Source organism: Oxyura jamaicensis, chromosome 2 (assembly GCF_011077185.1).
Source record: "Oxyura jamaicensis isolate SHBP4307 breed ruddy duck chromosome 2, BPBGC_Ojam_1.0, whole genome shotgun sequence".
NCBI lineage: Eukaryota > Metazoa > Chordata > Aves > Anseriformes > Anatidae > Oxyura > Oxyura jamaicensis.
Window position 1 is genome coordinate 154945722 of NC_048894.1, and position 12660 is coordinate 154958381.

The window sequence follows — 12660 nt, forward strand, 5'->3', positions numbered from 1 at the left end:
ATCGTAGTCTCACCCTACAAAATCCAGCCCTCCCTAACACATCTGGGTTTGCTTCCCCAAGCAGCTGGCTGCTCACAAGTTCTGGTGTTCAACAGCTCTGACTTGGCTGCAGTGTATGAGGTCAGAAAAGGGTATGCAGTACTGGTTCCAGGTCCCTCACGTCCCTGTACATATTAATGGTGCTCTGGAGACTGCAGAGCAGTGCAAACCAGCTTGAAGCCTGCCTCCTCTTGGCCTGATCAGCAGGTCATTGTTGGTTTCCTTACAGAATAACTTGGTCCATTTTTGTGCTGCACCATATGTTAGATGAGACACAGATGTTTGCTCTGACAATGAGTCATTACCACACTGTCAAAAAAGCTGGTGTTTTTTGCAGCTGGATCAGGGAATGTCAAAGCCTTTAGCATCCGTGAAAACACAGGAGTTCATGTGCTGTTCTGGGAGTCTGGGACAGCCAGACCAATCAGGCCCAGCAAAGGAATCCCTCTCCGTGGCCAGTGGAGTAATAAATTTGCCTGTTCCTGCTCTGCTCTGCCTGTTTAACCTACTTGGGGTCAGGACTTACGATGTGTATCCATGTAAGACAGCACTATGGGGCCTTTCTGGCTTCTGAGGTGTCCAGATGTGACTGCAATAGCAGGTTCTAGGTTCATCCCTTGTGTGTATGAGCTGTATTTTCATATACACGGTGGAAAAGGGACAGGGATTCCTGCTGGAAAAACAATTAGTGCTAATGGCTTTTATGATATGGTGGCTTATCTACAGGACTTGACCTTCACGAAGGCCCCTGGATACTCTTTTTTGCTCACTCTCAACCTGGCCAGACTCTCACATCCTGTTCCTACCCCTTCTCACTGCACTTCTGGAGTTTACAAGCATGTGTTGAAAACAAATTATAGACTGCCAAGGACAATTTGGGAACTTTTAAGCAGAATAGACCATGCCAGCACACAGAGACAATCTCTGCATTCGCCACAGGAGCTCAGAGCAATACAAAGGCAGTGAGAGATAGCATGGGAAGAATTGGGAAAGGTGGAAGGGAGAAGCAAAAAAATCTGGAGTGCTTGAGTAGAAGTATTTTGTTTCTGATAACTTTTGTGCATCAGACAAAAGATAAGAACAGGGGATGTTATTAAGAGGGGGAGAAAGTCCCTGCCTGGGTTAACTCTAATTTATGTCAATAACAGCAGCTGATAGAAAGCTCCTGGAGTAGAAAGAAACAAAACCACAAAGTCTAAGCAATGAGGACACAACTTATCCCATAAGAAACCACTCCCTGCCTAAAATACAGAGTAAACCTTGATTTTCATGGCCCATTGCTCTGGTGCTGTTTAGCAATTGCAGGCGTGGGTGCTCTTGGGGAAGAATTGGAGCTCCTGGAACACTTTTTTCCTTTTCTTGCTTAAAAAAAAATAGAAAAGTGCCTCTCGGAGTATCAGGGGTTGCATATATTTAATTGAGTGTAACAACAAAGGACACAAGCAGTGTTGCTGCTCTGTGCTCTGAGCACACACTGAGAGCTCACATAAAAGTTTTAGGAGATTTGTAGTAAGAAGATAAAGCTGAGGGTGTTGAAAAAACAAGAAAAGGAGAAATATCGAATAAATGCTTCGTAAGCATAAAAGACAGAGAAAGGATAGTGATTTTCTGCCCTTGTAAGGAGGGCGTGAAGGTCTCTGGGGTGAGAGCACTTCTGCAGAGTGCAGGGGAAAATGGCACATGCCCCCAAGGGATATTTGTGTTCAGCTATCCTGGAGGAACAGCTACCATAAACCTAAAGAAGGGAAGTTATCCATAACCCAGAAAATACAGGGAAATATTTTCCGTGCCGCTCTGGGAGACCAGGAAGTTATTTTTGGTCTCTGTAGCACAGTGAGTGTCGGCGGGAGCATGTGCAACAACAGAGTTCTCAGCAGCTCCCATTGTGCTTGCTGCTATCGACCTTATCGCTGATAGGTGCAGGATGTGAATTATAACGGCAAAGATGTAATCGGAGAGGCCTGGAGACAGCTCGTCTGCTAGGGACGAGCAGTTACCATGACAGAGGCTCTCACGTTGCTCCTTTTCAAGTGGCACGTCAGGTAAAACGAGGACTCCGCGGCTTCTGTTGACTTCGGGGTAATTTAGGGGATAAATGACTTTGCCGTTTCCCTGGCTGTGGGAGGCAAGGACATTTTTATGATTATAAAGGACGGGGAAAGTCATGTTATTGCACTCCTGGTGAGATAACTTTGATATTCTGCACAGCACCGAGGCTGGGAGACTCAACGTTTTTCTTAGCTATTACTTACTAAGTCGCAACACATGCAGGGATGCACCGGAAGCAAAGAATCCTGATCCCTTCATTTACTGCAGCTTAAACAACTCAGGTGGTGCTATATCCACTTAGACCAGCTCAGAGTCTGGCCCATAAAGTGTAGCACCAGATGCTTAAACCCTGCAGATATTATTTCAGCTGTTGTGGTCGTGTTGGTTTAGCAAGGGAAAAGCATCTTCCCTGCGCGGACTGCCCGGCCAAGTGAAGACGGAGTGACTCTGATATCTTTAATTACAAGCAGGACAAGGGAAAAGAGCTTGCATTAAGCAACATGTCCTTTATATCTGTTAGAGAACCAGTACATCACTGCAGCCCCTCGTGGCCCAAGGTGCAATGAGAGCTTGGCCAGGAAGAGATGTTGCAGAGGGTTTTTGAAAGGTTTGGAGTCACATTTTTTTTTTCTAGATGCCTCTGCCTGACTCTTATGCTGGTCATAATAACACCAGCTTTGGTCTGGGAAGGTGTTGGAGAAGGGAGCGAGTCTCTGGAAGTTTTTATGATTGTGTCCTTTTCTTCCATCCTCCTTGGTCTCTGCTGTGAAATGTTTTTCTTGAGACAACGGGGACGGCCACAGGCTGGGGGACCAAACAGTAGCTACGGGAGCAGTCCTGGGCTGGCAGCTTTCTCTCGTCTTTAGAGACAGCCAAGGAAAATAGTCTGAAAATTAGAAGCAGCGATGGACGTAAAAATTGTTTCACGTCTTAGTGGTTTGAAAGGAAAAAAAAAAGAGTGAAAAAAATACCTTGCAATGATCTATGTGGGTAGCGGTGTGTGGGAGGATTTATCAGAAGATGGGAGAGCAGCATTGCAGTCTGCAGGTGTCTGTGCCCAGGGCAGTGGGGGAGAAATCAGATTAAAACGGGATGAGGCCAGCATACAATAATATTGTTATTGCCAAATGTATCAACACCAATGACTTTTGTTTTAAAAGCGAAGGACCCGTTGCCATTTTAACAGGGCAGACTGTTTTTTCTTGACGGCACCCAATTCACATCACTGCACCTAGATCCGAGAGGAAACATTTTCAGATGGAAACAGCTACAGATGTGTGGGCTGGCTCAGCAAGTCCCAGAAATCTCACTGTGTCTTTTGCCAAGACCCCCCAGTGTTTCCCTACCATCACAAGATGTTGAGGGGGAGCTGATCACGGTTTTGCAAGGGGAGACAAAAGAGGATTTTGGCTGGCTGGTGGCTGAGCGGGCATCTGCTGCCTGTCCTCTCTTCCACACCAGATTTTGGCCACCTCCTCCAGACATCGTTCACTTTCAGGGACTACCCAAACGTGCTCAGTGGGTGTTATCCCCACAAGAGGAGACTGAAGGCTGGAACTTCTCAGCACAACTTGGTCCCCACGTATTACAGACTGTCTGAATTCCTCCAGCCAGCTCCCAAAGAGGCCTTGGAGCCTTGCAACCTGTTTGAGGTTTTGTAACATGTTGCTGGTGAAGGCAAGGCTGTCCTTCTGCAGGGCTTTGTGGGGTGAAGCACTGTGATGCATGGAACAACAAGGCAAAGTCCTGGAGATAAAGGGGAGCACCTGGCACGCGTCTGTCTGGCTGCTCTGTGATTTTCCATGCATGCTTTCTTACAGGTACACATCTCAGCACCCTATTGCTGCCAGATTTAAGGCACTATAGAAGAGATTTGGCCACGACACATCTGCAGCTACATTTTGCAAGAAGAAAGAGTTGCTGACACTGCTATTTACACGCAAAAAGCCACCCTGAATGTTAACCATTAATTCGTTTCTTTGTACGATTTGTCCTCCCCAGTCCATCCCCTGCCAGAAACACCTGCAGACCGGCGTTTGTGCTGCTGGATCAAACTGCTTTATGGCTGGTGATAATGGGATGGTTCGTGGCCTGTGGAACATACGAGACTTCATAATAGTCAGGTAATTAGTGCAAAGATGCACGGATGTGTTCTCACTCCATGCCCCACTCCTCCTGAGAAGGGATGCTCCTAATGCTCAGTGGTAATCGCCACAATGGCAGCAAGGGCAAAGATGTGATTCGTGGTCTTAGGGGCTGGAAACAGGCACTGAGAGGAGATCTCTTTTTGCTTTAATGAGGGCAGAGAGTCCACAGAGCAAACTCAGAGAGTGTTCTAGTGATCTTCAGCAGGCTCCATCCTTTGCAGCACAGAGCAAGAATTGTTCTGTGCTTTGGCTGGTCCCAGCTACCTCCATGGATCTGCAGCTGGGTCAAATTGTATCAGGTAGAGCGGGGTTTGCATCTTGCAATACAATGGTTATGCTCCTGAGGACCAAAAAAACACATAAAATGGTTTGTGCTGATCTGCAAAAAAAACCTCAAGGTCTTTGCAAACTTTGGTGGTTGAATCTGATCTAGCAGGCCACACGGGCCATCAGGCTCTTCTCGGCACAGTGATGAAACGCGGGACAATCCCAAAAGCAAAGTTCATACAAACAAATTGCATCAGCAGCTCCTGCCCTGCACCTAGCTGCAATTCCCAGCCCATTTTTTTCCATCTGCCTCCTTCTCCCGGTGGGGAAGGCAACGGGACTGTGGCCAAAGCTGGATCCATCCACGAATGCAGCCACGATGACCTCCATGCCTCCAAATGCTGGGAATGGTGACAGTGACAGGGACATTTTGCAAGTATTGCCCCCTGCTACACTGACCACTTGTTACGTGAGTATAACCTCTGCACAGATAAGGCCTCGTGCTGTGCGTGGAGGTGCTTGCAAACAGCAGGCATTGTTCAAGACCGAATCTGAGCTTTGCAGCAAAGTAGCAGGCTCTTACTTTTATTTCTACTGCTTCAACAGCCTATAAATACCATACCAATATATTTTGTCCACTTGTGCTTTAAAAGGCTGTCAGGAACACTCCTCAGCAATTTTCCGTGGAAATAGGAAGAAGGAAGGGAAGCAGCTCGTAAATGCTCATGTGGGCCTGTTGTCTGGATGAACTTTATGTGCAGTGCGAGCTAAAACTCAAATGCAAATTTATGGTGCTTGATCTGGTGCCAACGGAAAGCTTGAGCTCAATTGCTTCAAGGTGCGTCTGGGTAGACACAGGCAATTTGAGGTTAACTGAGATGAAGCCGCTGCTAATTTTGCTGATTGGTTATAACCTTGGGCGGACTTGAACCTTCTCCCAGAACTAGAATGGGGGGACTCTCCAGGCAAACCACCACAACTGGAGGCACCTTGGAGAAGTCATTGTCTTAAGATGAGTGCACAAAGGCTTCCTTCAAACCGAGCACTTGCTTGGCTTAATGAGGACTGGGCTTTTATGATGATATGATCAGCTTGCAAGATTATTTGGGACGCACTTGTAACTTGTCCTCTTCCTGCCCGTGGCTGGGGTCATCCTCTGCTGATGAGGTTGACTTGGGTGTTGGCTCCTCAGGGAGCAAAGGAGCTGGCATTTATACCCCATTTCTGTCTGTACAGAGGTTGGAATGAAGGCTGAGCACCTACTCGACCATTACACCCCACAGCCTCTGAGGACACCCTATTTAACCCCTGCCCCATTCATTCTGCTCTTGCTGGCATGTTCCAGCTCCTTTCCTTGGATGGGTATAGCTGGATGTGCCCTGCTCCATGTGTCTCTCTGCCCTCCCGTACTATGGCTTTGCTATCAGCTCAGATCTAAAGGGTTAGGCTCAGCTCACCAGATGGGTGTGATTGGGAAGAGGATCAGGTTGATCCCATGTCAGCAAATGCAGGAGAGGGTAGATACAGGCAACGCTTATGTTGAAATCATTTCCAGCTAGGATGTAGATAGCACCCTACAAATACGAGCCACGTTAATCCTTCCCACTGGGGCTTTCAGAACTTCCACTTCTAAAACCATACTAAACTAAAGCACAGAGAAAACTGTGGTTTGGAGCAAAGAACTAGCACGGATCCATTACTGGGGAGCTCGCTCCTGCAGAGCCAACTTTCCAAGTTAAACAGGACTACCCAACAGGATGAATTTAAAGTGTGCTCATTAAACCACGTCAAAGTGAATGAAGCTCCATAGAAATCTGGTTGTTTTAATTCTGACTCTCAGTATCAACATGCAGGTTTAATGTGGTTTAAGCAAGTATGCTGAGAAAACAGTAAGATCTAGAAGAGCAGGGCCGTGTTTTAGGATGGAGGATATAAAGGGCCCCAGGACAGCCGTGCCAAAGCAGTATCATTTCGCCGTATGGTTCTTTAGCCAGATGCAGTCATTCACTGCACTTCCTCCATGGACTATAAATTTCTTCTGTAAGGCTGGTGGCTCCTCTACCTACAGAATAGCAGCAATCTCCAGGATAAAAAAAAATACTTTGGTAAAAGGGGGCAATTTCTGGAGTTACCTGGCTTCTGCGTGCAACTGTCTCTGACTGCAATGCATCACCACATTTTTTTCCATTGACTTGTCACTCAGAAACAGATCAAATCACCAGCCAGGCGAGCTCCCCCGCCTCTGTAGGTTGGGCTGTAAAAAAGGCTGCTTATGTCAGAGCCTTGCAGTGTTTTGGGCTTGGGCGAATTGCTGTGTCACCATTTCGCCGTGGCTCTGTGTTTTGAAATAGGCTCTGCAGCTGCCGCTGCTTCTCTTGTTTTATTTGGAGCGAAGCAATGGAGAGTCATCGTGGGCCATTTTCAATGTTCTTCCTTTGTGGCACTTTGCCCGGGGACAGGATGAATCACAGGCAAGTTACGTGCCCTGTCCGAAGGAGTGTGAATTATAGGGAAGGCTCTGGGATTACTGGTGATTGTCTCCCTGAGCAGCCCACCAAATTGTGCATTTCCCAGGGCTGGAGGCTGGGATGGCCTCCTGGTCCTTTGGGTCCTACTTAAAGAGGGATGAGCTCTTCTGTTCTGCTCCGCCAGCTGGTAGCAAAACCTGTTAGGTTTGCCTGACCTGTCAAATTGTTAGGGTTCAAATGGATTAGGAAAGGAACGTCATAAAATGTTCCCAGCATATGGATGCCTCATGGCCTTGCAGCAGGCTATGTGTCACGGGGAGAGGTATGTGCAATCAGGGGTAGAAAGGAGATAATAGAAATATTTGCTCCCTTGCTGCATTCTAAGACATGAAAGTCTCTATGCCTAAGGGAAACCAAAGAGGAATTAAGCATCGGGGGTTACCAGCTGGTTCCCAGAGTCTCAGGGAGCTTGGACTGTCCCTTGGATGACCAGGGAAACGGGGGATGCATTTTGTGAGAAGAGCAAATGGATCACTTGGTGAAGCAGGGCTGAAAGATGCTCTTTGTAAGCACATCAGGATATGAGAGGTATTTATGGTAAAAGATAGTATTGGTGGAGGATCAAATGGGGACATACTGGACATGAACATCTTTGGCTTGAGAGGGACGATAATATTAGTAAGCCTCAGTAGCATATTATGAAAGGTTTCAAAAGACAGGCACCAAACCTGTTTCAGTGAGCAGACAGGTGAAGCAGAGGAAGGGTCTGCACAGGAGAGGTGCCATCCCACAGGCAGAAGTGAAGCATCTGGGTGAGGATGTGGGATTTGTTCGTATCTGTAGGAGGGCATTGGAAGGGGACGCTCATTACTGTTCTCAGCTACATGCTACATGCTGTTTTCACCGTGTTGAATTGTTCCCATGTTTCAGGGTTTCTGCTAGGAGGAAGGAAACCTTTCCTCCTTGATGCAGGACTTGGCTTTGGGTTTGATTTATTTTGGGGGCTCTTTTCTCTCCCTTCCCTGTTACCACTGGACAAGCCCATGTAAAAATAGCCGGTTGGGGAGGACAAGCACTCCACTCGTGCTTTTGGAAGGAGAGAGAAATGTTCTGAATGGTCCACACCCCCAGAAATTATCCCAGAATCAGACCTAACGTCAGAAAGGAACTGGGCTGGGTCCTTCCTTCTCTGTAATGCAGAGGGTGACATCATTTGACAGGGACCCATGACCTTGGAAAGACACTTGCTGTCTCCTGCCTTTTTGCAATGGCATATTGTCCTTGGAGGCTTTTAGTCCTTTGTATTTCAAGTGTCTCCTTGACTGAGAACTGCTTGGGATGCTCTATTGTGTTTTGTGCTGCACATGGAGGGTGGTGGTGGAGCAAAACTTTGAACAGGGCTTCTTTGGGCTCTTTCAGACATACATAGTGTCTGGGGAAAATGCACAAAGCGACTTAGATGGTCTGGTCTGGAGATGCACTCCAAAGCAAGTGGTTCACAGGATTGATTTGTGGTGACTTATTTCCACCAGAACCTTTCCTTTTCCTTCTGTAGTGACTTGGTAACCCAAAGGAAATGCAGTGAAGGCATTGCTTAACCAGGAGCACTTTGTGTCTGAGAATGGAAGGGATAAGTCATAGCTTTATTTTCCCCTGATTTACTAGCAATCCCAGAAGATGACAAATAAAACAGCTTCAGACAGGAAACTGCTAGAGCGTAATGCAGGGTGTGCAGGTTTTCCCTGGAGCTGAGGGGTTCCCACACGTGCTGTCTGTGACACCCAGAGCATTTCCAAGTCCTGGGTCCTGTTGTGCACCCAGGCCAGATATTAACTGCACTTCATCTGGAGGCCTGGGCTTAGACCACTTGTCCCTGGGGTGGATGAGAGCCTCAGAGCCTTAAAACAGCTCTAACCAGGTATGTTTAAGAAACTGAATAGAGCTGGGCAGGCAAGGCAGGACACAGTGATTCCCTATGTATCTATGTGCAAGACAAACGGAGTCATTTAGATTGAATCAGGGCTAGAGGGAGTTAGAGAGGTAAGACTTCGAGTGGGAAGAGTTATCCTAGGACCATGCCAGGGTCACCTCTGCAACACTATCCCAAGGCAAGAACAGGGGAACCCTTCTTGTAAAGATGTCAGCATCCCCCAAACACAAGCAGAGTCTGTCACAGAGCTGCATCCCTTCCACGTGCCTAGCTAGAGGGGCTGCCCCTGTGCAGTATCACCCAAAGACAATTCCCACCTTGACCTTGACATATGCCTGGCTGCTGCTGCCTTTGGAAGCTTTTGGGACAGTTTGATACCCAAAATGGCCGAGAGCATGGGGCCAAATGTTGGCTGTGTTACGAGCCGAAGTGGGTGAAGAGGAGCAGTGTGTCGCCTTGCCTCACCTCTCAAATGGAGGGGAGCAGGGGGTGCTCGGAGCAATCTTTGGGCTCCCCCATTCCTGAGTCTGCTCCCTTGCTGAGGGAAGGGGACAACAAAGTGGCTGTCCCCTTGCCCACGGCTGTCAAGACCTCACCACGGCTCCATGCCTGACCATGGGCAGTGGGAGAGGATAGGGGCTGAGCGTTGCTACTGAAGAGAAGGGGTCAGAGCCCTGCCACCCTGGGGCTGGGCTGACGTCCTGCCTCTGAGGGGACAGGGTCAGAGACCTGCCACAATGTGGGGACCATGTTTGAGCCCAGCCACCGAGGGGCCGGCATTCCTGTCACTGAGGATCCCCACACCGCCGGCGGCATGGCGGCCCTCGGCCTTTCTCGCGGCGCCATCTTGCGGCCATGGCGGGCGGCGGCTCTCCCATCTCCCACTCTCCCACCTCCTTCCCGTCTCCTCCCCTCAGCCTCCCCCATGGCGCCGGGGAAGGGAAGCCTGCTGCCTTCCTTTCATGAGTCCCGGTGGCAAGGTCCTTAAACTAGATCCCAGCTCGCAGTGCCCGCGGACATGAGCACGGCCATGCCCGCCTCAGGCTGAGGTGTCTGGGGGCAGATCCTGCTCTCTGAACCAAGGCTCAGCACCACCATTAAAACTGCACCAGAAATACGGTGTGGAAAGTGGGATGGGTTCAGGTCGAGGATAAGGGCAAGAGCTGAGGTGATTTAGGAGGGAGAACGATTCAGCCCGTGGTCCTGGGTCTGTGGTGTCTAGCTGGGGACTTGTTACGGGGTGCCAACACCATAGCTATGGGGGACGGATCCTGGGGAGAAGGAGGCTGCCTGGGTCTGGATATGGGGTCTGGGGTGGGAGTTTAGGGTGAAATGTGTTGTGTGTGGGTTGTGTTGGCAAAGCCACCTTCTCCGGCAAATGGCAGAGAGCCCCCCCTTCAGCAAATGCTGAAGAGCCCTGAGGAGAGATGCGCAGCCTTCTACCTCTATCCTCCTTCTAGGTAGGGGCTAACATTTATTTTCCTTCACCTGGTGCTGTGTTAAAGATGCTTTCCCACAAGCTCTGACATGTTTTTTCTTTCAGCAGCTAAAAGCAGCACTGGGGACCAACTGCAATGATCTCTTAGAAAATGTCTGAAATCCATGGGCAGAGGGCATCAAGCATGCGCTGATGTCTCTGAAATGCCAGGGAAGCCCACCAGTGGAATAAGGAGGTGTCCATCAGTCTGTAACCCTGTGTGTTTCCAGTCTGTAACCCTGGGGTCTCCAGGGTGGTAAGACAAGGGAGGTCTCAGGCACTTCTTACACTGTGTGTCCACAGGAGAGGCCACAAGGATGCTGAAAGACCAGCCCAGCTCAGCTGAATGGCACGGTGGCTACTAAACCAGTGGTGGCAAGTCACAACCCAAGGCACCTGGGGTAAGGTGGGAGCAGGACCAGTCTGGTGGCTGGATGGGAAAATCTCTGCTTTCAGCAGCAGGAGGGGATCAGTCCCAGAAGGAGGGCACGGAGCTGTGCTCTTGGGTCTCTGCTCCTTTCCTGGCTCCAGGCTGGCTGGCATGTTTTGAGAAGTGTGTTATAAATCAAATGATGGTGCCGAGGGTAGTCCTAGCTGGCAGCTTTAATAAATGAATCCGTAGCAATCTGTGTGTGCTGTGCCCTCGGGCTTGGCTGCCCTACTCTAAATTACAGTGCGTGGAGCAAGCACCCATCCATCCTGGGGGCACTGGTGACTAACCCCTCACCCTCAGAGCCTTGGGGACAGGTGGTCTCAGAATAGGTGTACAAAAAGCTGTTGGTGGTGGACAAGAATCCTTCCTGCCCCTGGCTATGTGTGGTCCTTTGCCAGCTTTGGGCTGGAGCTCAGGGATGGAAGAACCCACCAGGGGTTTCTGTGGGGTCCAGCACACGAAGGCGTGTGTGAGATCACCCTCAAAGCTCCTCAGGCTCTTTCAATGAGGGAAAGTGAGCCCAAAGTATGTCAGACAAGAGAACGACTGGCATTCTGAACCTGAAGGAGGTTACTGCAGTTACCTAGACTGACCTTCATTTGAATGGGGCCAGTGACTTCACCTCCTTCTGTAGCTAGATGTTGGTGTGCACTTGAGGAGGGCACCCAAGCTTGTCTTATTGTGATGGAGACTCCACAAGGTCCGTTAGAAATCACTTTCAGTGGGTGATTCCTCTTAAATGTAGTGTGTTCCCCATGTCATTGCTTATTTGGATGCACTTTTGTGATAATACTCAGCATAAACTTTGGTCTTTCTTATACATTTGCTAAAACCCTTAACCAGGGTGGCTGGTGGAAAGGTATCAATACAAAACATGTTTGATGGTGAGCACCAAATAGCAGCCTTACGTAGCAATGTGTACTTAAATGCACTGCAGAGATGCAATCCTGTAGCAGGGATTCGACATGAAAGCCACAAAATACAGGATTTTGGCAGAAGACTTGAAGGAGAAATTCATGATCTAATATAGGAGGGGGTCGTTTTTCTCCATCCTCCCAGCAAAATAGGATTTCAGTGTTAATTTTCTGGCTAGCTGGATCCTTGGGATCTCTGTGGGGACTTCGGACTGTGTTCAGCAGAGGGCAGTGCTTGGTTTGGTCACTACTTGGCTGGCAGCGTCAGCCTTCTTAAACCACTGCCACAGTCTGGGAGCCTTTCTCTGTGCCTGTGCTGTGAGCCTTTGCTGTTTGTTGAAATCCCTTTGCTGCAGAGTATCCAAAAAAAGCTGTAGAAAGCAGTGGTGGAAGCAGATCCTCCCTGCCTTGCAGCAGTGTAATGCAGCAGAGATGGTTGTGGGTCTTTTGGGGAAATTCAGCAAACCTCCCTCTTCCCACCCGGTGTCATTTTACAGAGCTAAAAAGGATTTCCAAGGAAAAAAAATATTATTCCTTGACCTGGTTTAAATCTACTGATTTACTAATGCTTTTCTAGGAGTCTGGCATTTTGTTATCCCCAAGTGTTTAATTGAAATAAAAAAAATCCTTAGACCTGCTGGTTGTGTTTATAAAATTTCCCTAAGCAGTATTTGTAACCAGTACTGCTCATGTGAGCTAGGAATACCACGCAGCATCTCATCGTCCGGGCATCCTGTTCCCGTGGGAAGGGAAGAGACACGAGAAAATGGAAAAAATCCTGCAAAATAAGGATACCAGCCACCTGGACTGAGCAAGTGAGTTGTAGGTGGCCTTGGGAAAGTTCATTAAACATAATAAAATCGGTGTGGAACTGCTCTGAGCTGCTCCAGAAAGCCTGGGAAGGGAATGCTGAGGGACAGCTCCTGTGACAGTCCC